Here is a 24,359-nt window from a genome sequence, read left to right as displayed (position 1 = left end):
CACCACAAAGCTGGAATTGCAGGTGTATCTCTCCTTAATGGCAAACCTTCTGCCCACACGGGCAGAAATTGCTTATGGCGAAAGAATTGTGCTGGATTCATACATTGGAGACGTTAGCCCCAAGGGGCCTTAATTTAGACTTTTCCCTTTCTTCCCTTATTTAGGAATTTCCTGTATGTGGAGTAATTTCTTTGGAGTATAGTATTATTATGTCAATGTTTTTATCAGTATGACAATTTTAATTTTGGTTTTCTTTGTATTTTAGAGTCCTGAACAGCAGAAATGCCACGCGTGTGTCCTGAGAAACAAGAAAAAGTTTTTGAAGTAGAAGACCTAGTTCACATTTACATGTGTTTTTTGTGCGGTTTTTGTGCACCTTTTGTGATTTTGGTGTTAATTTAATAAAGGTTTTTTTTATCTAGTCTCCTGTGCAGGCCCTATGTATCTCTAGGGTAAGAGGGAGCTCACAAGCCATCTACATTTATGGATGGCAATTGATCAGTGAGATCTAGGGACAAGTGTAGGATGCAGCAGACTATGGGGAGTTTTGTTGGAGGCGGTCTTTATGTCCGCACATCCAACCCCCCATAATACTGCAGCTACCCAGGATACCCGATTATTAGGGGCTCTCAATTTGAAATGCCGGGACATTGGGGACTTGTATTTTCTTTTTTACTATTCCTTTTTTGTCTTTTTTCTTTTTTCCTTTTGTTGCCGGGTACGCGTTTGTGATGACGTAGGTGTCATGTGATCTATTGGGTGGACACACGTCATAGAGTCAGGTGACCCACTGTTGCTATAGTTCCCTAGACGCTGGAAGCCTATTGGTTAAGCCGACGCATGCGCGTTAGTGCCAGGGAACGCCGGCTAGCTTGGGACACACGTGGAGCCAGTCTGTTCAGGTGTGTTTTAATCTGTAATCATTGTTAAATGGATTGCGCTATATAAGCATGTAATCTGTATGTACTGATTAGTTTGAAAAAGACTCAGACGAGTCGAAACGTCATTACATTGTCTGTTTATGGAGGAATAAAAGATACGTTTGCATGATTGGACTCTGTCATCCATCTTCCTTATACTAGATTGAGTCAAGAAAGATCTCCATAGAATCCAAGTTGTGCCACTGTGCATACTGTGACGCATCACCTTCAGAATGAAAATTATACAAAAAAAGTTCTGTGTGACAATACCTATATCCTACCAATCTTGTCATAATCTTACCCATATATATAGTGTCCCTAGGTAAAGCGAAACGTGCGTCGGGGTTGGCACTACCGACACTGCTGCTTTATGTAACATAATGGGATTATGTTACCGGCAATACATCTGTATTTACACCTTTGTCCAGTAGAACTTAGAAAGCAATGGCCGCTCAGCCAGTCAATGACTGGGGCAGGACACTGCCCCAGTTACTGATTGGATAAGCGGCCAGTCCATCAGCCGGCACAGGCATTTCCCCAGGGTCATGAGGTCATCGCAACTCAGGGGGAAAATGACTTCCTTCGGGGGTCCTGCAGCTGCTCCAGCCACTCACTGCAGGCACAGGCAGTGGTGCGTTCTTGAAATCAATTTCCCCCCTCCCCCTGCTGCCCGCGACTTTTAGAAAATGCCAGGCTTCTCGTTTAAGGGTGCGTTCACACCTACAGGATCTGCAGCAGATCCGCAGCAGATATGATGGTGCAGATTTAATGTTGTGTTCAGTTATTTAAATGAAATCTGCAGCGGATCTGCAGCAGAAAATCAGCTGCACATCCTGTAGGTGTGAACGCACCCTAAGACTATATAAAATGATAACAATATACTTTGAAGTGCAGATTTACATATGTCGGAACAGTATTCATTGCTTTGCATTGCATGTATGTAACATATTGTTTATTATTATTATGCATGCCGTGTGCCTAACTGAAATGATATAATCGCTGCTGGTGCTTTATATGTTTATAAGGTCCAGCCCTGAATGACAGCTCTTCCCCTATACACCTTCAGAGATAAATCAGTCAGTCAGTGTTGGAGGTTGCCCAGATGACTTGCAGCAATGTTCTCGGCCAAAGATGAAACTATCATTACTCTGAAATGACTTGAATGAATGATTTATCATTTTGATAGAGAAGCCTGTCAGTGTTTTTTGCTGCCTGAACCAGCTCAGACTAGTGACAGGTTACTTTAAAAGATGCTGATTCTGAAAATCCAATGTTGAGCTTTCTATTTCCTTGTATTCCCCTGCTGTAAGCCTGCAAATGGGGCATGCTGATGAATAGAGGACAGCTTAGCGTGGCCATATATGAGGTCTATCCCGAAAGTATCCAGCCATTTAATATGAAAAATAACGGCATTTATTAAAAAATATACAAGAAACACTGCTCATAGGATAATGATAATACAGCCCCATTCAGTAGGGACCTTGGGATCTCACACGGTTCTCCCAACGTCTCTTCCATTGTCCAAAATCTTTTTTTAAATCCTTGTGTCAGGAGCTGGCCGTCACGCTTGGCTCCCAGCACTAATGGAGCATATGACCACCCTCTCGCAAGAGTATGGCCAGTTGCGATAAGCGCGCTGATGGCATCCCTGGTGACCGGCCCAGACGGTTGCTAGGGATGTGGCGGCATCACATTTGTTGTTGCCACGGTCGGGGATTCGCCGCCCCCAGCCGATCAGCCCAGGTGTTATGTATTTTCATTTACTAATTTACAGCCTGCACAGCCAGTCAGCTTCGCATATTCTAGACTAAAGCCTCCATAAATATCTTGCCCTCTGTGTCCTTTCTTGCCTGCGATAGAGCCTCAGCACCTAAGTGTCCCTTGACCTAGCGTTTCTATCCTGATTGTATTCTTGGTTTCCTGATTTCTGGTTTGGTTTTTGATGTTTTTTCTGACTCCAATTTTGTACTGCACCGACTGTTTGTTATTGACCCGGACCGCTTACCCTGTGACTATTGTGTTTTGTCTGTCTTGTCTGCGTTTTGTGTTACAACTGTTCAGGCCAGGGACTGTCGCCTAGTTATCTGCTGCCACTTAGGGCAGTTGCGGTAAACAGGCAGGGACAGCGGGGCGGGTGTCAGTGCTAGGGCCTCACCTGTCTCGTGTCCTCCAGTACTATAACATTACACCTTGTTGAATCTCCATCAGCTGTCTTGTAGTTTCTTTAATACCATTGACTGTCTGAAATCTCTTGTCTTTAACCCCTTCAGGACCGAGCCAATTTCCATTTTTGCACTTTCGTTTTTTCCTCCTTGTGCTTAAAAGGCCATAGCACTTGCATTTTTTCACCTAGAGACCCACATGAGCCCTTATTTTTGGTGCCACTCATTGTACTTTGCAATGACAGGCCTTCCTCTAGTGCACCAAACTTTATTAGCATATATACAATCTCGGGGACTGGGTGACAGTTTCAAAAACAGATGGCACCATCAGAATCTGAATGGCGGTGCAAGCAGGTCATATGAAATTATTTGTTTACTGCTCATAGTGGTACATTTCCTTTAAAGGCATTGGCCCGAAACATTGTGCACTATAAATCATGTACTAAGCATAAAACTGAATAGGGAAGAACATTTTTGTGTATTTTGTGGCACGGGCCAATAATAACTACACATATTTTCAAGCCATTTCTTTTGTTCTCTGGCACCCAACATAGCCCAATCTATAATAGAGTGTGCTACATTTACATGCCATGGTGTTTCCTGTCGGTTAAGGCTTACAGCAGGGGGATTGCAAGGGAGTAGAAGGATCACAATGAAAGATTCAGAATCAGCATCTTTTACACCATTTACTTATGACTTTAGTTTAGGGGGTTTCGAAGGTGACAGAGTTCCATCAAAGCATATGGAATCCTTTTAAGAAGAATAATCATGTTTGTCCCAAACCAATTTTCCCTCACCTTCTAACTGCTTTCACGTCTATTGTGTTATTCTCCTTAACAGCAAATATACATCCTTGCAATGGGCAGCCAAGTGCAATGCAATTCCAAAAGCAATTCAGAGAGTAGCGCTAAATGCAGCTCTGCAGGCACATAAAGGATCCAGGAGACAGACAGCCGCTATAGGTCACCAGAAAGCACAGCAAGGTCCTTTTAAGCCGTTTATAAATAGGACCGGAATCCATGCAAAGTATACATATAAACTCGAGCTCTTATTCTATACTTCCCTTAGTCAATAAAACACCACTTTTTTTGGGGTGGTCTAGATACGTTGATGATGTTTTTTTTTATGGATCTTTGCTTTCTGACCCAGATGCAAGAGGATGCTGATAACATGGAAAAGAGATAGTAAGTATAGCCTGTTTACTCAACTCCCATTAAGGTTTTTGGGAGTTTACTAAGTTGCTTAAAATAGCTCATTTGGCTGCTTTTGTTATCCTGGTCACCACCGTCACAAGCAAGCTGCATGGGGCCTAGGGGCCATCATTATCGAGATAAGTGCCAGTCCCAGAGGTTGGACCCGTATTTATAACACAATTATAACCTATGCTATGGATATAACATAAATACTTGTGATGGGATTATGAGAATGCCACTTTAATGGCCCTAGTACAAATTATAAAAGTTTACCTGAAGTTTCACATAAAGCCCTTACTGAAGCCAGTGTTGGCCTTCAGGACAGCAACATTTTAATTCATTTTATCGACCTGGCCCTCCTAAAGCCATAAATTCATTTTTCTTACATGGTTAAGTTTTCTTCTTTAATGGCACAATTTGGCGACCATATAACAAGTTGCTTAACTTTTATCAACTTTTTCTGAGAATAAAATAGGTTCTGACACTGATAAGACTTCGCAACATATGAATTAACTTTCATTTTGCTGGTCGGTAGGATTATGTTGATACCAAATTTATAGTGTTTTCTATGTTTTACTATGTATTCAAAAGTTTAAGAATTTTTTTTTGTGTCGCCATAACTTTTATAATGTATCTTGACAGAGCTGGGGGAGGGCCTGATCTTTGCAGGACATACTTTGGTTATAATTCACACCCTTTTGGAGTTCATATTACTTTTAGTTTTTGTACTAAAGGCAAAAAATATATGTTCATTTTATAGTAAAGAACATAATGGAAATGGTGATACTAAATATACAGTATTTTTGTTTGATTTCTAAAAAGACAATTTTTTATTCATAAATAGGGAATTTTTGCATTTCTTCCAATTTTTTACCCTAACATATTTTCTTTTTACGCTATTTATGAGTCCCACGAGAGACTTTGATTATTTACATATCACACTGCACTATGTAATATAGTAAATGATGTCTGACAGGCTACCGATTAAGGTATAATTATGATGCCATGGATTTGTAATACGAATGCTTTAGATTCAGCTTAGGTTTTGGGTGCGGGTAAGCCTCATTTATTGCAGAAACCCCATTAACCCTTAGGGGACACAGCCAGTTTTCATTTTTGCGCTTTCCTTTTTTCCTCCTTGTGTATTAAAGACCATAGCACTTGCATTTTTCCAACTAGAGACCCAGATGAGCCCTTATTTTTTGCGCCACTAATTGTACTTTGCAATGGCAGACATAATTTTTGCCTACAACATGCCGTGAAAGCAGAAAAAAATTATATGTGTGCGGGGTTGTTTTTACGCCATTCACTCTAGGGTAAACTAGCTTGTTATACATGTTCCTCAAGTCAGTACGATTATGACGCTATGTAATTTGTATAACTTTTATATTTTATTTGATGGCTTTTAAAAAATTAAAACCTTTTTAAATATATATATATATATATATATATATAAAAATATATATATATATATATATAAAATTGCTCTATCACCATGCTTATAACACTTTTATCCTTTGGTCTATGGGAATGTGTGAGATGTCACTTGTTTGTGTATATACGACTTTTTGATCACTTTTTATTAAAATTTTTATAGATTTAATGCGCCCAAAAATGCACAATTTTTCACTTTGGATTTTTTTGGGTGCTTACACCGTTTACCGTGCAAGATCAGGAATTAAATAAATTAATAGTTCGGGCAATTGCGCATGCGGCGATACCAAATATGTTTATTTATTTATTTTTATTTATAAAATGGGAAAAGGGGGTGATTCTGACTTTTATTAGGGGAGTTTTTTTTTTTATTAATTGAAAAACTTTTTTTTACTTCTGGTAATTGCTCTACCGGAAATTCCATAGGGCTCCATTTTAATTCCGTCCACCGCAACTTTAGCTGTGGAGATGTAGAGGCGAGCGCTCCTACTTGTGTCTGCCCCTTCATTTTAACCATTTTTGGGGGTCTCAGCATCGGGACCTCAACCGATACAAACCTTCTGACATGTCAGAAGTTTGTTTAAATGATAGGTACCCTTTAATTTAGGTCTTTTTGTGAGAAGGGGTTAAACGGGTATTTGAATTGATACGTTTTAATATCAACACCTATTGCATGATCATGGTAAACCAAATATTATATGAAAGATAATTCTAAGGGGCACAATGACAGAAAATAGCCTTACCCTAGGTAACCCTACTGTTTGTATCATGAACACTATCATATCATTGATACCTTCATATACTGTAGCTCTAAGCAGTCACTAAATTGGAAGTTCTAATATCACATATTCTTCCACTCCTCTGTATGTTATGCAGGAGGCAGATGCCCACGCTATACACTCTGTAAGTAATGCTTTCTTCCCTTGACACAAGACAGATTTTGTAATATAAAACCTTCCCAGGCCCTTGTAAACAGGGAGCACCGTTCAGGCACCTTATGTTAACCCCTAAACATGAAACGAATGTGTTCCTGTGCAATTATAGCTTTAGTAACACTGCAAACAAGATAACTTTGCTACATGACTCATCGACAAAAGGAATTCTCAGACCACTAAGCTTATTTGTTGTAGGATGAAATTCGGGGTGATCTAGTGCTAATGGTGTCAGCATAATATTTGTCTCAATAGAAATGAAGTAGGGTGTTTGCTGCTGCGAGTACATTTTTAGATAACTAAATAAATTTGTGGAACTAAGGAATCTAAGTGCTAAAAATAAAATTGCTCACACTGCAGCCAGCATTGATGTTTTATTTCCTATTCTACAATTTCTTCTGGCAGCCAATAATAGAAGATTGCCGAAATGGAGGTACACGGCAATACAAAAAGATCCCTTGTGCAAGTTCCTTGGGAGGACAAATATAAATTAAAAATACAAAAGTTTGTACTAAAAGTACTAAATATATATGTATATATATATATATATATATATATATATATATCTATCGCTATGTGTGGACATACTTAAATTAATAATAATAATATTAATATTTATTTGTATAGCGCCAACAGATTCCGCAGCGCTTATTATTAAATTAAAATGAAATTATATTAAAATATAATATATTAAAATATATTTAACCTGTTATGTCTGAGCTTTTTCTGACATCACTGTGGTCTTCTGCCTGCAAAGTACACCTGAGATTGCGCTTTTGGCCATGACTCAGTGTGCACATTTCCTACCAGCTAAAATTCTAGAACTTGTTATGTGTTGATTGACATGTTCCACCACACCCGTCTGGTTTCTTTTGCTAGCCCTAGCCAGGCTGCAGATGGTTTACACTGAGTAGTGATGGACAGTTGCCTTCTCATCTTTTCTTCCTTCTCTGTCAGTCTATGTTCTGTGTGGTCTGGATGTCAGAGGACTGGTCCAATCATTCTCTGGACCGGGACTTTGGCATCTCATAAGAAGTCCACTTGTGTTCTTGGACATTACTTGCAATAGTACCTTGTAGCTTGAGCTGGCATTTCATACTGGACTGGATTGCTTGGAATTCTGACCTCTCTGCCTGTCCCCCTGACTGTACAGTTCTGCAATCTCCTGTTTGACCTGTATATGCCTGACTATTCTTTATTGTGTTTGTCTGTCCTGTCTCATTCTGTGTTTCACTTACCTAGTGAAGGGAACATTCTTCAGTTGATGTCAACTGCCTAGGGTCGGGCTGACAAGTAGGCAGGGACAGTATTGGAGGGGCATGTACATTGGCACTAGCTCTCTGCAGTGGTTAGGAGAACAATGGGGCTGGCCACCACACTATTCACTGACAGGGTCCATTCCCGTCATTCTGTCATTTTTCTTAACATGAGGCTGCACAGCAGAGGGGGCCTATTCTATATGGGGATGTAACAAAAGTGGGGCTCTTCAATTTGGGGGATGTTACACATGGGGTCCTATACTATACAGGGATTGCAGCCCAGGGGAGCCTATACTATATGGGGGCTACAGCTCAGGGGGGACTTGTACTATATAGTGACTGCAGAACAGAGGTGCTTATGTTATATATTCACTTCAGCACAGGATGCCCTTTACTATATTGGGACTGCTGCCCAGGTAACCTATACTTTCTGAGGGCTTCTGCACATGGGGGCCTATACTATATGGGGGGCACAGTTACTGTGTAAAGCAATACAGATGGCCAATGGACATGGGCAATTGCAGCAGAATTTGCTACAGCAAGTATTGTACTATTGTACATATTGTATTTTTCATGATATATGGGAAATTATAAGGTATGGGGGCTGCTTGGGTTTGAGTGCCAAGGCTGATTGTAAGTCCCAGTTAGGCCCTGTGTTTCACACTACAACAAAGCAGTAATAGGCAGGAAGCATCCACTATAGGAATCCGAAAACATGCCTCAGGCATAAGAATAGCTCCAATGAGCTGAGCTGAAATATTACACATATGTAATAAGGGAATAACACATCACATTAATTATTCACTTACTGCCTTTTATGATTTTTAATGTATCCATCTATTTATCAAGGGATGGGATTCAAATTTTTAACAAGTCTTCCATTTGGCTTATAGATAGATGGATATTTGTGGTGGCTGTGGTTTAGCGCCCTGTGGAATATTATTCCTACTTTGACGTGGATTCAATAATTACGTTTTTATGTAACAGTTATTTCCTTTACATTTTCCAAGATCATTAGTACCCGGATTGAGCTCAGTATATAGGCACATCACCAGAGCCAGGCTTAAAATACAAAATACAAATACAGCACACAAAAAAAAGCTCATTATAAAAACAGCTCCATAAGCAAGCTAAATATTTAAAAAGAGTACAAAAAAAGCTCAGTATATTCAGGCGGAGGACCGCCTGGAAAACTGGGATACAGCTTATGGCTATGGCTGTATCCCAGTTTTTCAGGCGGTCCTCCGGCTGTATCCACCCTCTTCACGGAGGCTGCAGACAGCGGGAATCAGACGCCGAGAGTTCAGGTTCATACGAACCCGAACCTCGGCAGGTTCGCTCATCTCCACTTGTAACATGCAAACACCAAAACCAAGCTCAATATATGAATAAAGCACCAGACCCAAGGTAAGTTAATAAATATATCACCAGAACCAACCTCATTATGTAAATATAGCACAATAACCAGGCTTAGGATGTAAGTATAGTGCCAGAGCAAAACTCAGAGTGAAAAATAGAAAGTACATCTACCTATCAAGGCATAATAAAAAAACAATCTGTTGCTTAAAAGGTCATAAAACTAGTAGCTACAACCTCAGGTGAACAGAATGCAATAGATTTCACTGTGTTATTATTTATTTAACAAAGATAAAGCCAATATGAAAAGCCAGGTGTGAAAAACTAATTGCACCCCCATGAATCATTAGCTTGTAGAAATAAATTTAGCTGCAGTAACTTGAAGTAATCATTTTCTGTATCACCTCTTATGTCTATGTTTCTCACATAGATCCAGAGAAGCATTGCTTCAGTTCATGGGGGCTTGTGGGTATCTGTTTATGTACAGCTCTCCTAAGGTCCTTCCACAGTATGCCAATTGGGTTGAGGTCTGGACTTTGCATCATTTCAACATCTTGAATATTTACAAGTGATGAACACAACTTGAACAGGCTGTATCCATGTTTTCCTGGACTCCCTAGGGCTGCATCCAACTTCTTCAGCCACCGGTATTCAAATGCTGAACAGTTGGATTCCAGCGTGCTAAAGGTGTGCTCATCTCTAATATTTACTTCTTCAGCCATTTTGTTGTCAATATACTGGCGTGTTCGAAATCGTTGTCTTGTTAAGTGACACAGTTTCGGCAAACCTTTACCCGTTGGGTAGATAGCCACACGTTTGACTATATCATACCTAGGAATGCAGAGGAGTTCATAGTTGACTCAATATGCAAAAAACGCTGCAAAGACACCATAACATGTCTCAACGTCAGTGAGCTAGCCAGACCTTCCTCTGGGAAGGAGCAACCAAGCCAAGGAATGTCTCCAGTTAGGGAAACCACCCAAGCAAGGTATCCATCCACAGACAACTGTTTCAGGGTGTTTGCCCCTCATCAGTGTGGAGTAGGCGTTGCTCCCACTAGCCAGAATCCTACTGCACACTGATGAAGGGCAAATACCCCGAAACAGCTGTCTGTGGATAGATACCTTGCTTTGGTGGTTTCCTTGACTGGAGACATTCCTTGGCTTGGTTCTTCCTTCTCAGAGAAAGGTCTGGCTAGCTCACAGACATTGAGACACATGATGGCTGTATTTTGGTAGCTTAAGTCATTAACCTTCTAACTTAAGCCATACTACCATGTTCTTTCTTTTACTAGTTGTACTGTCATGAACTAGAACATGTAAAATGCTAACTAAAACCTGTAAAATCTAGAATGTAGCTCTTGCATGTCTGGGCATTGTGTGGTCTGACCTTGGAGTGCTGGGATGTCCACTGCTGGGAAGATTGTCCAAGTGTTTTTAAATAATTTTGTAGAATGATGGTCTTTTCATTGTTTTGAAATAGGTGTGAAACTCTTCCCAGCTGGGAAGCAACAACTAAAATCATTGCTTGGTAATGCTCCAGACCAGCAAACTGCCAAAACTCCTGCTTTGTGGAGGTGGTTGCATTTGCTGATGACCAATTAACCAAGGGTATTTAACCCCTTGCCTCTAAAGCCTGTTTTGGCCTTAATGACCAGGCTCATTTTTCAAAATCTGACCTGTCTCACTTCATGCGCTTATAGCTCAGTGATGCTGTAACGTATGCTAGCGATTCTGAGATTGTTTTTTCGTCACATATGGCACTTTATATTAGTAGCAAAATTTGGTCACTACTTTGTGTATTTTTTGTGAAAAACATCAAAATATCATGAAAAATTTGAAAATTTTGCATTTTATGAACTTCTGAAATTCTCTGCTTCTAAAAAAGCAAGTCATAGCACATAAATTAGTTGCTAAATCACATTAACAATATGTCCTCTTTATTCTGGCATAATTTTGGAAACATATTTTACTTTTTTAGGGTGTTACTGGGCTTAGAAATTTATCAGCAAATTATCACATTTTGTGAAAATTTCCAAAACTGATTTTTTTTAGGGACCAGTTCTTTTTTTAAATGGATTTAGAAGGCTTGTATACTGGAAACCCCCATAAGTGACCCCATTTTGGAAACTAGACACCTTAAAGAATTAATCTAGGGGTATAATGAGCATTTTAACCCTACAGGGGCTGGAGGAAAGTATTCACAATTAGGCCGTAAAAAAATCGAAAATTAAAATTTTCAAATAATATAAACGTTTAGATTAAAGTTTCTCATTTTCAAAAGGAACATGAGTAAAAAAGCATGCCAAAATTTGTAACGCAGGTTTTCCTGAATACAACGGTACCCCATATGTGGGCGTAAACCACTGTATGGGCACACAGCAGGGCTCAGAAGGAAGGGAGCGACAATTGGCTTTTTTAATGCAGATTTTGCTGAAGAAGTTTCTGAGCGCCAGGTGCGTTTGCAGAGCCCCTGTAGTGTCCGCAGAATAGAATCCCCCCAAAAGTCACCCCATTTTCGAAAGTACACCCCTCAAAGAATTCATCTTTGGGTAGGATGAGCACTTTGACCCCACAGGTATTAGAGGAAAGTATTCAGAATTAGACAGTAAAAATGAAAAACATGAATTTTTCCAATAATATGTTTGTTTAGTTTGAAATTTCTCAATTTCACGAGGAACAAGAGAAAAAAAGTACCCCAAAATTTGTAACGCAGGTTTGCAGCGCCTTTGTAGTGTCCGCAGACGAGAAACCCCCCATAAGTCACTCCATTTTGGAAAGTACACCCCTCAAGGAATTCATCTTTGGGTGTGGTGACCATTTTGACCCCACAGGTATTAGAAGAAAGTATTCAAAATAAGACAGTAAAATTGAAAAACTAGAATTTTTCCAATAATATGTTCGTTTAGTTGGAAATTTCTCAATTTCATGAGGAACAGGGGAGAAGCTGCATGCCAAAATCTGTAACGCAGGTTCTCCTGAGTAGAATGGTACCCCATATGTGGGCATAAACCACTGTATGGGCACCCAGCTGGGCTCAGAAGGGAAGGAGCGCCAATTAGCATTTTCAGTGCAGATTTTTCCGAAGAAGTTTCTGAGCGCCAGGTGCGTTTGCAGCGCCCCTGTAGTGTCAGCAGAATAGAACCCCCCCAAAAGTCACCCCATTTAGGAAAGTACACCACTCAAAGAATTCATCTTGGGGCGTGGTGACCATTTTGACCCCACAGGTATTAGAGGAAAGTATTTAAAAGTAGAGAGTAAAAAAGAAAAACTCAAATTTTTCCAATAATATGTTTGTTTAGTTTGAAATTTCTCAATTTCACGAGGAACAGGAGAGAAAATGTACCCAAAAATTTATAACGCAGGTTCTCGTGAGTAGAACGGTACCGCATATGTGGGTATAAACCACTCTATGGGCACACAGCAGGGATCAGAAGGAAGGGAGCGCCAATTAGCATTTTCAGTGCAGATTTTGCTGAAGAAGTTTCTGAGCGCCAGGTGCATTTTTTAGTGCACCTGTAGTGCCAGCGTAGTAAAATCTCGCCATAAGTCATCCCATTTTGGAAAGTACACCCCTCAAAGAATTCATCTTGGGGTGTGGTGACCATTTTGACCCCACAGGTATTAGAGGAAAGTATTCAAAAGTAGACAGTAAAAATGAAAAACTCGAATTTTTCCAGTAATATGTTCCTTTAGTTGGAAATTTCTAAATTTCACGAGGAACAGGAAAGAAAACGTACCCCAAAATCTGTAACGCAGGTTCTCCTGAGTAGAACGGTACCCCATATGTGGGCATAAACCACTGTATGGGCACACAGCAGGGCTCAGAAGGAAGGGAGCGCCAATTTGCTGGAGCAAAACCGCAGCTAGAAACAGTTATTAGAATAGCGCAGTTACTAAAATACAATAAAAAAATTAGATTACAGGTAATGTGGGGTGGTTACGGATAATCTGGGGTGGTTCCAGGTAATCTGGAGGTGGTTACGGGTAATCTGGAGGTGGTTATGGGTAATCTGCGGTGGTTACAGACAATCTGGGGTGGTTACAGGTAACCTGCTGTGGTTACGGCCAACGTGGGGTGGTTACGGACAATCTGGGTTGGTTACGGATAAACTGAAGTGCTTATATGTAATTTGGGTTGGTTACGGCAATCTGGAGGGGGTCTTTGGCAATTTGGGGTGGTTAGAGGCAACGTGCGGCCGTCAGTGGCAACGTGCGGCCGTCAGTGGCAATGTGCGGCCGTCAGTGGCAACGTGCGGCCGTCAGTGGCAACGTGCGGTGGTTACGTGTAATCTGGCGTGATTACAGGCAACCTGGGGTGATTAGGGGCAACGTGCAGTGGTTACGGGTAATCTGGTGTGATTACAGGCAACCTGGGGCGGTTAGGGGCAACGTGCGGTGGTTACGTGCAATCTGGCGTGATTACGGGCAACGTGCGGTGGTTACGGGCAACGTGCGGTGGTTACGGGCAATGTGTGCGGTGGTTACCGGCAACGTGCGGTGGTTATGGGCAACGTGCGGTGGTTAAGTGTAATCTGGCGTGATTATGGGCAACCTGGGGTGGTTACGGGTAATCTGTTGTGATTACATGCAACCTGGGGTGGTTAGAGGCAACGTGCGGTGGTTAGGGGCAACGTGTGGTTGTTACGGGCAATCTGGCATGATTACGGGCAACGTGCGGTGGTTACCGGCAACGTGCGGTGGTTACGGGCAACGTGCGGTGGTTACGTGCAATCTGGCATGATTACGGGCAACGTGCGGTGGTTACGGGCAACGTGCGGTGGTTACGGGCAATGTGCGGTTGTTACGGGCAATGTGCGGTGGTTAAGTGTAATCTGGCGTGATTACGGGCAACCTGGGGTGGTTACGGGTAATCTGTTGTGATTACATGCAACCTGGAGTGGTTAGGGGCAACGTGCGGTGGTTAGGGGCAACGTGTGGTTGTTACGGGCAATCTGGCATGATTACGGGCAACGTGCGGTGGTTACGAGCAACGTGCGGTGGATACGGGCAACGTGCGGTGGCTACGGGCAATGTGCGGTTGTTACGGGCAACGTGCGGTGGTTACGTGCAATCTGGCGTGATTTCGTCCAACCTGGGGCGGTTATGGGCAACATGCGGTGGTTACGGGTAATCTGGGGGGGTTAGGGGTAATTTGGGAGTAAACTGCAATTATTACTATAATAAAAAGTGTGTGTTTTTTTTTTTTTGTGTGTTTTTCACTTTTTGTACTTTATCCATTCATTTTCACTGTATTACTATGATTACTGTGATATTTTCTATCACAGTAATCATAGTTTAGTGACAGAGACCAAATTGGTCTCTGTCACTTTAAATTTTCGGAGCTGGATGCTTCTGGCGCGCATGCGCACATCAGAAGCAGCCAGGACACCGAAGAGGAAGGAGCTCCAGGATCAGGTAACGTATAATGGGAAGGGCGGGTGACTGGGGGACGGGGGTGACTGGGGGGGTGGGGGGCGACTTGGGGGGCGACACTGTAACACTTTTTATCCCCTGTCACCAATGATTTATGGTGACAGGGGATAAAAAGTGCCGGCAGCACTGGGAACAGGCGATCGGCGGTATATAGTATATACCGCCGATCGCCTGCTCCGGGACCACACGGGGGGGTCCCCGATCACTGCCCCATGCTCTCCGCTACCTCCGGTGGCGGAGAGCATGGGGCTTTGATCATTCTTTCATTTCCATCCCTGCGAACAAACATCGTTTGTTCGCTGGGATGGGGGCGGCCATCTTGGATCTGATGGCCGCCCGGGGAGGGAGCGGGTTAGTGATCGGGGCACTAGGGGGGCTGATCTGGGGTCAGATTATTACATTTTCATCTCCCCCCACCGTGGATTCACGGTGGGGGGAGATGAAAGCTGTCGGCGGCGCCGGTACCGGAGATTGCCGGTATAATGTTGATATCGGCGATCTCCGGTACCGGCGGCAGTGGACGGGGGGCCAGGGGACACTGGGACAGTGGCGGCGGGAGGAGGCAACGTGCTGCAGCCTCCTCCCGCCGCCCGATCGGCGGAAAACACCACATCTCCCCCATAGACGCTGCGGTCGCATCGACCGCGGCGTTTATGGGGTTAACTGCCCGGGGGGAGCGCGGCTCCCCTCCGGGCAGAGGCAGCGGGAGGATGTGGTGTGATACTGCCTCCTCCCGCTGCCCGATCTCACTTACAGACAGCGGGGGGAGGCAGGAACAACATGACGTTTGGGGAACGTCATGTTGCATTAACTACCTACTTTACATGACGTTCCCCAAACGTCATTTTGCGGCAAGGGGTTAATTAGCTGCATCTACGTGCTATTTATCCTCTTCACATTTATTATGCTAATGAGCAGAAATAAGTCCTATGTCCATAGGAAATCACTGGGCAGTGATTATCGAGTAGAGAAGCGGTGCTGATTTCTCGGCGACTGAACCAGCATCTGGAGCATCACTGGCAGAAAAGGGTAAGTATCAGATGATTTATCCAGGGGTAGGGTGGTCTGACAGATTATGTTTAAGACCTTCTAAGGACTAAATGTTTTTTGATGTCCTGATATGTAAAACAAGAGAAATCAAAGAAGGTGTCAGAACTAAGTAGTACAGCTACTGTCACAACTGCAGGTATTATTTAGCCAAAAAAGGGATGGGATGGACACAGATGGTGAACCCTGAACTTGTCTGCGCCTAATTGCCTTAGACAGCCCTATGTGACTGAAGGCAACTGGGCAACAGTCCCTAACTTGCGATGACAAGCAACACGAAACAAGGACAAGATGAACAAACACAAAGACAGTCAAACAGGCCAGGGTCAAATCCAAACAAGCAACGCGGTACAAAATCAGAATTCAAGAAGCTAGGTCAAAGGTACATACAATAAGTCAAAGTTTATCAGGTATAGCAGACAAAGGTCAAAGGTTATGAGGTATAGCAGACAGAGAGCAAGACACAAATAGGATGCTTATCAAGCTTTAGAAAAAAAAAGACTAATACCTAAAAAGGGTTAATATACCAAGGGGATGTTATATAGGGGGCCAGGGGTCTGGTCCAGAATGTGATTTTACCAGCCCCCTGATCCCCAACCATAGGTACCTGTTAAACAATACAATAACTGGCAGGAACACAAAGTGGACAGAGGAAGATTCAAATCTCCCGCAGAGTGACGCAGATCTGTGGTGTTCCGCGTTGCCAGGGATGCCATCAAGTATCTGTGACGATCCAGAGCATGCTTTTGGAGGTCCGAGGCAGCGCTCCAACCGCAGACAGTGGTGGATCGCAGCCAGGTAAGCATCTAATGGCTATAAAGTGGAAAGTCAGGCTACTCATAGCCATATAAATGTTTGCCATGTGACTATAAGGCTCCCAGTATGACCAAAACAATGGTAATCATATGTTAGGAGTTCCCCCCACCCCCCAAAACAAAGTTGCTTTTTCCTATCATTGCTCTAGACCATACAAGTTGTTATATTACAGTAAACAATGACATTTAGTGACCCATTGTTAATATTTTCTCTGAATTTAGTTGTTTTTTTCTTTTTCTTCTCTATTTTTCTGTTTTTGACTCCTCACTATTACAGAACATTCTTTATATCTACACAAACTCCTCCCAGTTCCACCACTGCCCCCCTAAATAAAAGTATTGCATAGTTTCCCATTAATATAAAAAAGTGCCACTATGGACAGAAATACAGTAGTGGGACACTTTGTTCCCCTGGATATAATGCTGTCAGATACTGTGCCCTTTAAGTATTTAGAAGTATTTCCCTGGAAAAAAAAAGTCACAGGTAGTGCTACCAGAAAATGTCAGTGCCACACACAGTGCTCTCTGAACATAATACTACAAACAGCGCAAGATAAATAACACCATACACTGTGGCCCAGACAAAAGTACAGACAAAAATACAAAAAGTGCAACAGCAACTCACAGGTGCAAGATCTTACCGTATATACTCCTCCCAGTGTACACAAGATATTGCACTGTAGATATTGCCCCCCAGTGTGCCCTGTAGATATTGAAAAATGAGGATCTGGGGGTGTGGCTACCTTCTTTTGGCTTGCACTCCACCAATGTCCCAAGGGTGCTATAAAAAGAGATCATTGGGGTACTTTCTGCCCAGTTTTAGGCTTGTTCAGCCCAAGAGATTGCTAGTGTGAAAATGCTAAGTAGGGACCATGTCTCTGAGGACATCTTAACGTGGTGACATGGTACACTCTGATCAAATAGTTTGCTAAGATCCTCATTTTTCAACATCTACAGGGTAGGTTTCTATTGTGTGTACACTGGGAGGAGTATATACGGTAAGATCTTGCACCTGTGGGTTGCTGTTGCACTTTTTGTATTTTTGTCCGTACTTAAGCTACAGAGGCATAAAGGTGCTGCCAATTTTTTCTTATTCTTTTTTTCTTTTTTTTCCAGATAAAAGTATGTCATTCCCTTGAAAACAGTGCCACCTATAGTGCCCCCTAAATAATAGAACAAATGTAGAAAATAAGGAAATGGACGCACATTCACATGTTATGTATAGTGCTTCTTAGTTAAATACTAACAGTGCCCACAGGTGACGTCTCAGAAGTCCAACAACCCCACTGCTGCCAGACTAAGCTCCCTGGCTTGGGCCTTTAAAGTATAAGTGTTACACATATGGGGGGGACATTTATCATGCCAAAAAAATGTATTTATGTAAATGTAAAATGGGCAGATGCGAATAAATTTATTCGCAAATGGCTGTTTTGCGGAAATTTTTTTTGCATTGGGACATTTTCCGCCCGCTGCGCCAGGGGTGCGGGGAGGGTGTGTGGAGGGGGTGGAATGGGGAGCGCGGACTCTGGGTCCAGGTAATTTATCATTTTTCAGGCTCTGAGCCGGCATAGGTTTCCTCAGCGCACACACTGGTGCACACAGGATTTATATAAAGGCAGTGCACCTCTACATATATCAGCGAAGTGTTGGCGATGTGGGGACATTTTCAAGCCTGAAAACGCCGAACTTAATAAATGCCCCCAATAGCCTTTATATTTGCCTTTCCATTTACACCATATGCAAATCTAATGCTTGTTATGAGAACAGAATTCTCAGAATAATGAGAAAAAATGCATCAATCCTCATCTTTTGACCATGAAGTTAAAAAAGAAAATGTTCTTGACAGAGACGTGTTTCTATCCGCACGTACCAGAAACTGGGCACATTCAGTGAGTTAAATAGTAAGTATCATTGAAAGACTCTAAAAAGTACCTGGAGGCATAATTATACAGTCCGACACCTGCCTGGAAGTCTCGGAGCTTCACAGCTTTCTCAAAGCTAGTTATAAAAAGTGCAGTTTTAATTGCAAAGTGTATTCAAGATAAGGATTTCATGCTTTCTCGGCAAGGAAAAATGGAACTTGTTACCGACTTACCTTAGTATGCTCCAGATGTATCCATAGAATTGAACTATAGCTGTGATGAATTGATTTATAAAGCTTGGTATGGTGCTGTGCGGCCATCCATAAAATATCAAATATCTGTTAATGTGAGGATCTTCTTAAATGTTTTAGACACTATTAAGGTTATAAAGCTTAAAGGAGAACTCTGGCCAAATTCTATTTTTTTAATATGTTATTTCCTGAACAAAGTTAGACAAATTGCTTATGTACACTAATTATGGGAAATGCACATATAGTGGCATTTCCCTCAGTTTAGTAGTTCAGGCAGGCTTCAATTTCTCTAAAAAAAAAAAGTGACGTCACAACCCAGGTCTATACTTTAAGTGTCCAGCAGGGAGTGCAGTATATGTAGACATTATATGTAAAAGATAACAGGGCCCTACCTGTGTTTTCAGGCACAAAATTCAGCTACTTGAGACAACTAACCCCCCCCCCCCCCCCTCAGCTTGCCCCCGCCGCCCGGAGAGGGGCCTGTAGTGCAACCAGTCCCTAAATCCCCCTGCCCCCCCCCCCCCCCCGGCTGCCCAAAGTACCAGCCCCCTCCTGTGTGCAGCTGGGTTAAGACTCCTCTATTGCGGTACCCGCTGCCTGTAATGTCTACATATACTGCACCCCTGGACCCTTCAGGTACATACACTCGGGTCGCCGCAGAATACCGCCAGCCTCTGTGTCATAATGACACTCTATGGGAGGTGCAAACGGCTCTTCTCCCCGTGCTGAAGAATGAACATGTACAGTACACTCTTTAGCGCCGAGAGATGCAGCGCACAAGCCTTCTATAGAGTGTCATTATGACACGGAGGCTGGCGGCATTCCACGGTGGACAATTCTGCCGCTCTTGCTCTGTGTGAACGGGGCCTTAAAGGGAACCTGTCACCCCCTGTGCCGGGGTGACAGGCTCCCGACCCCCCGTTAGAGCCCCCTATACTCACCTAATCCCGCCGGGTCCCGCTTCTGGAGGTGGTCGGGTGATGAAGATCTCAGCCGCTGCAGCCTGGCGCGCGCGCTGAGAGATGAGTCCAACACCCATAGAGAATGACAGGAGAGTCCAGCGCTCCGTCATTCTCTATGAGCGTTGGACTCATCTCTCAGGCTGCAGCGGCTGAGATCTTCATCACCCGACCACCTCCAGAAGCGGGACCCGGCGGGATTAGGTAAGTATAGGGGGCTCTAACGGGGGGTCGGGAGCCTGTCACCCCGGCACGGGGGGTGACAGGTTCCCTTTAAAGGGTACTTATTATGATTTTAAAAACCTGCATGGTTTTATTACTTCAGACTGGTAATAAGGTGATCTAAAGTGTTTCATCTATTTTTGAAGCTAACGTACCATTAGGTACATCGCTTTGTGTTTTTTACATGAACAGATGGGCGTGGGGATGCCGGTGCTGTGGTCCTTTTTTGGTACCGCTACCTGGGTCTTGCGCATGGCGCCAGTCTATTGATGAGCACCAGCCCAGTATGAAGTACTGGGAATGGGCCCGCCGTTCCCATCTCCCCTCTTCACTGTAGCGCTGCTCCATTGATTCCAATGAAGAGGGTTTTGTCACACTGGGGGCCAGAGAGCCAGTCCCCGGTGCTTCTTGCCAGGCTGGTGCTTGAGAAAAGACCCTGTGCCAGCTCCAGTCTGTTTATGTAAAAAACATAAAGCAATGTAACTAGTGGTACATTCATTTTAAGCCCCTTAGAGTTCCCCCCCTTTCCTCCACACACAGGTGCTTCCTTTCCCTTAGTTGTCTGGCTAATAACAACTAAGCACTTCCTCCTTACAGTTATGACATAGCGCACATTAAAGAAGCAGTTCACAAAAAAATATTATTGGTCCCCCCTGTAGGCTCTGTTACGTATACTCATGGCAGCTGATCGGTGTCCTGCGGCGTGGCCTCGTTCCGGTCCCGTGGCGCTGTTCAAATTCGGCGCGCGCACATCCGCTTCTGCAGTGACTCCTCTTCTCAGTTCTGTGATTAACACCGGATCTCACGCTCTTCCATGCATTCTCTATGGAAGCGCGTGACTTCTGGCTTTTAATTACAAGACAGAGAAAAGGCACTGAGGAACCTGAACGAAGCCGCCCCGCGGGACACCGATCTACTGTACTGCCGTGAGTATACGTAACAGAGCCTATTTGGGGGCCAATAATATTTTTTTGTGAACTGCTTCTTTAAAGTACACTGGAATTAGCAACCTGGCACTGTATTAGCAGGTGATTTACAGTATACTATGATAGCTGGCCTGTGAAGAGAGAGGGGGTGTGCAAAATGGCGTGCAAGGCGAAAGTGGAAAAACAGCAGTAACATTACAGTAAATATGGGTTTATACAAAGCAATGAAATGCTTTGGCTGCTGCTGGTGATGATGATTGATGACAAGTTATTAAAGGTAGGAGAGAAAAAGAATTACATTCAGGAGTCAACACTGTGTACAATACACACAGTAGTAAGAACACAAGGGACAGCTGGCCAGAACTTCACGAATGCTCAGAGATGAGAAGGAAGCCGTTACTATTCAAGGACATTATGGATCCTCTGGTTTGTGAATAGCACCATGTGGGACAGATGTGGGTACAAAGTACAGGATGGTGACAGCACCATAAGAATTCAAATCCTGCTTTCTACATGCAGTGTTTCATCCTGCCCTTGGGAAAGCCCCTGTTGACTCCCTCTCTCTCTTTCTCTCCCTTCCTTACATCACAGTAGCTAAGCCCTGACTATAATTTCTGTGTTCTGCCTTGGTCACTCTATAACTAGAGACTGAGACTAACAATAGACAGTAAACTGCGATTGCAGAGACATGAGATTTCCAGTATCCAAGACTTTACTAAAACTTTAGGTATCTTACTTGCCTAAGTGGCCTGTTTTATTAAATTAGGTGATCTACAAATATAAAAACATAAAGAAAAGAACCTCTGCAGCTTTTAAAAAAATATTTTTATTTTCATGCTAAAAACACAGACGCATTTCGGTCCTTAATCATTGCTCTAAATAATCACTGTTCACAATTTTTATCTCTATGCATCTAATTTCTTCTTGGTTTCCTCACTCAAAAGTTGACCCTGCATTTGCCATGCAACAGTGCAGACACTTTCCCACAATCCCCCTTATAATCTCTTCACAACCCAGGATGTAACTGTATGTCGATGGTGGAGTTAAGAGAGCGGACATGACCCCACTATGAACCGCCACAATACCGGCTGCTATTAGTAGCCGGGACTGCGGCAGTTACCGGGCGCAGTTGGATCGCCACGCCCATTAATTAGCTATTTAGATGCAGCTGTCAAAGCTGACAGCTGCATTTATATAGCTATGCCATTGTGGGGGTTGATCCATTCAACTTACCCGGCCGGGCCTCAGGGTCAAAATGACGCTGATGGCGGCTTGGTAATCTATATATCTGGGCTGCAGCAGACCAGAGTAATACAGTACTGATCTAATGGATCAGTGCTGTATTATGTATACTACACTGATCTTTATGATAGATCAGTGTAGTTGTATTAATTTTTTCATTAATAAACAATCCCCTCCCCTAATAAAAAATTGAAACCACCCCCTTTTATAATTATAAAAATAAATAAATACATTTATTTGGTATCACCACATGCCTAATTGCCCGAACTATTAAATTATCACATTCCTGATCATGCACAGTAAATGGCATAAGCGCATAAACCTGCCAAATTGCTAAATTAGCCCGGTCCTGAAGGGGTTAAATAAGCAGAGATTTCTACAATTCTGATTTTTCTTTGTCATTGTGCATTACAAAAAAACATACTTTAAAAAAAAAAAAAATTTGTACAAGACATAAAGTGTTAAAAAGTGAAAGGGTCTAAAGAGTTTCCGAATGTATTGTGAGTGTTGTTAGAAACCACCAGTTTTATTCTCTATCATGTAAACATGTTTTGTTACCTTGGTCTATGACGGGCAGCTTCTGGATAAACAACACTTTAATTTACTTAACTGAACTTGTTTTTGTTTTTTTTTCTAATTAATCAATTAGTGATCTGAAGTCATTTACCCGATCAATAATTCTATGTTGTGGCTGGACACGTGTTCCATCCATGTGTTCATTTATTGATAGTTCCCAAAGTTTGAGGTCCGTTAATCTTTACTTAGAACAGATTACTTAGAATTCTTCCTTTTTTTCTCAATCAATCTAACACATTAGTCAACTTATAATCTAAATGATGCAGTTTTCCTTAAAATAGAATAGATAGGTATTATGGGTGTATCGTGTCGTGTCGTGTCTTTCAACATCTGATGTCTCCACTCTGCAGAGGGCAGCAGCTTGTGATTAACCCCTAAGTCCAATGAACATGTTTAAAAGAATGTGATTGAAATGATGCATCTAATATTTTACAATAGATAGATAGATTTTAAATTATAAAGGGGTATTCCCCTCAAGTAAAATAAATGTTGAATCATCCCCCATCCAGGGAATAAAAATTCGATCTATTCTTGTTTTCACTTTTACAGTCTCCTTCCCCTAGTTCTAAACCTGCTGCTTTCTGTCCAAGACACAGAAAACTGTGTGTGAGCTGTTTACTCCGTTTACCTCTTCTCCCTTCTCTCTTTCGAGATGGCTCACGTAAACTGCTTCCCTGGGATGCTGCGAGAGTGAATCTGAGGTCAGGTTGCTGATGTTCTCACTGTGATTAATCGTCCCTGCATTACAGAGTACATAGACACCCAGTCAGGGACGCTGCTTACATACACCATCATGGAAGGGAAAAGGGAGTTCATAGTAGAGATGGAGAGAGCTGCTCACAAACAGTTTTCTGTATCTTCAGCAGAAAGTAGCAGCTCAGAACTGGGGGAAGGAGAATAAAAAGGCAATAACAAGCATTAAACAAATTGTTAATCTCCTTAATCCCCCCTGCATTACAGAGTGCATAAACAACCAGTCAGGGACGCTACTTACATGAGCCATCTTGCAAGGGAAAAGGGAGTTCAAAGCAGAGATGGAGAGAGCAGATCACACACAGTTTTCTGTATCTTCAGCAGAAAGCAGCAGCTCAGAACTGGGTGCAGGAGACTAAAAAGGCAATAACAAGCATTGAACAAATTCTTAGTCTCCCGGAGGGGGGTGATTCAGCATGTATGGATAACCCCTTTAAATATATTTATATTTTCATTTCCAGAATTATGTTAGTTCTTACTAACTTCCCTCCATGTGATTCCTAACATATTTGTATATTACTTCTTTCAGGAGCAGCACGGTGGCTCAGTGGTTAGCACAGTAGCCTTGCAGTGTTGGGGTCCTGGGTTCAAAGGGCAACATCTTGTATGTTCTTTCTGTGTTTGCATGGGTTTCCTTTGGGTACTCCGTTTCCCCCCACACCCAGAACATACAGATAAGTGAATTTAGATTGTGAGCCCTAATGGGGACAGGGACCAAAATTGGCAAACTATGTAAAGTGCTGCGGAATCAGTTGGCCCTATACAAATACAAATGCACTGCCTGGGAATTCTATCTCTAATAACAGAAAGATCAAGATGGAACACAGTAAACAGAGTTATAGCTCAGAGACTTATGAGAGGGGAAGACCCTGGCAATCTGCAATCTGTGATGGTTTGTTCACACACTCCTTTCTTTTTTCTTTATTGCAATTAATAAAAACAAAGTTGGGAATGGATTTGAAAAGAGGAGAAATGTCATTTATGACCTGTGTATCAAGGGGCTTGATACATTCTA

At 42.6% G+C, this 24,359-nt stretch overlaps 1 long non-coding RNA gene across 1 annotated transcript in view; it reads right to left on the bottom strand.

Moving 5' to 3' along the window:
• LOC138784806 (uncharacterized) overlaps nucleotides 1–23,638 on the bottom strand; it is a 29,141-nt gene extending 5,503 nt beyond the window's left edge. The window contains exon 1 of the long non-coding RNA XR_011361948.1: nucleotides 23,586–23,638. This is a non-coding gene — a long non-coding RNA (uncharacterized lncRNA). The remainder of the gene's footprint in view (nucleotides 1–23,585) is intronic.
• Nucleotides 23,639–24,359: the final 721 nt, after the last annotated feature.

This window comes from Dendropsophus ebraccatus, chromosome 2, assembly GCF_027789765.1.
Source record: "Dendropsophus ebraccatus isolate aDenEbr1 chromosome 2, aDenEbr1.pat, whole genome shotgun sequence".
Classification (NCBI taxonomy): domain Eukaryota; kingdom Metazoa; phylum Chordata; class Amphibia; order Anura; family Hylidae; genus Dendropsophus; species Dendropsophus ebraccatus.
This window is presented reverse-complemented; position numbering and strand designations above follow the sequence as displayed.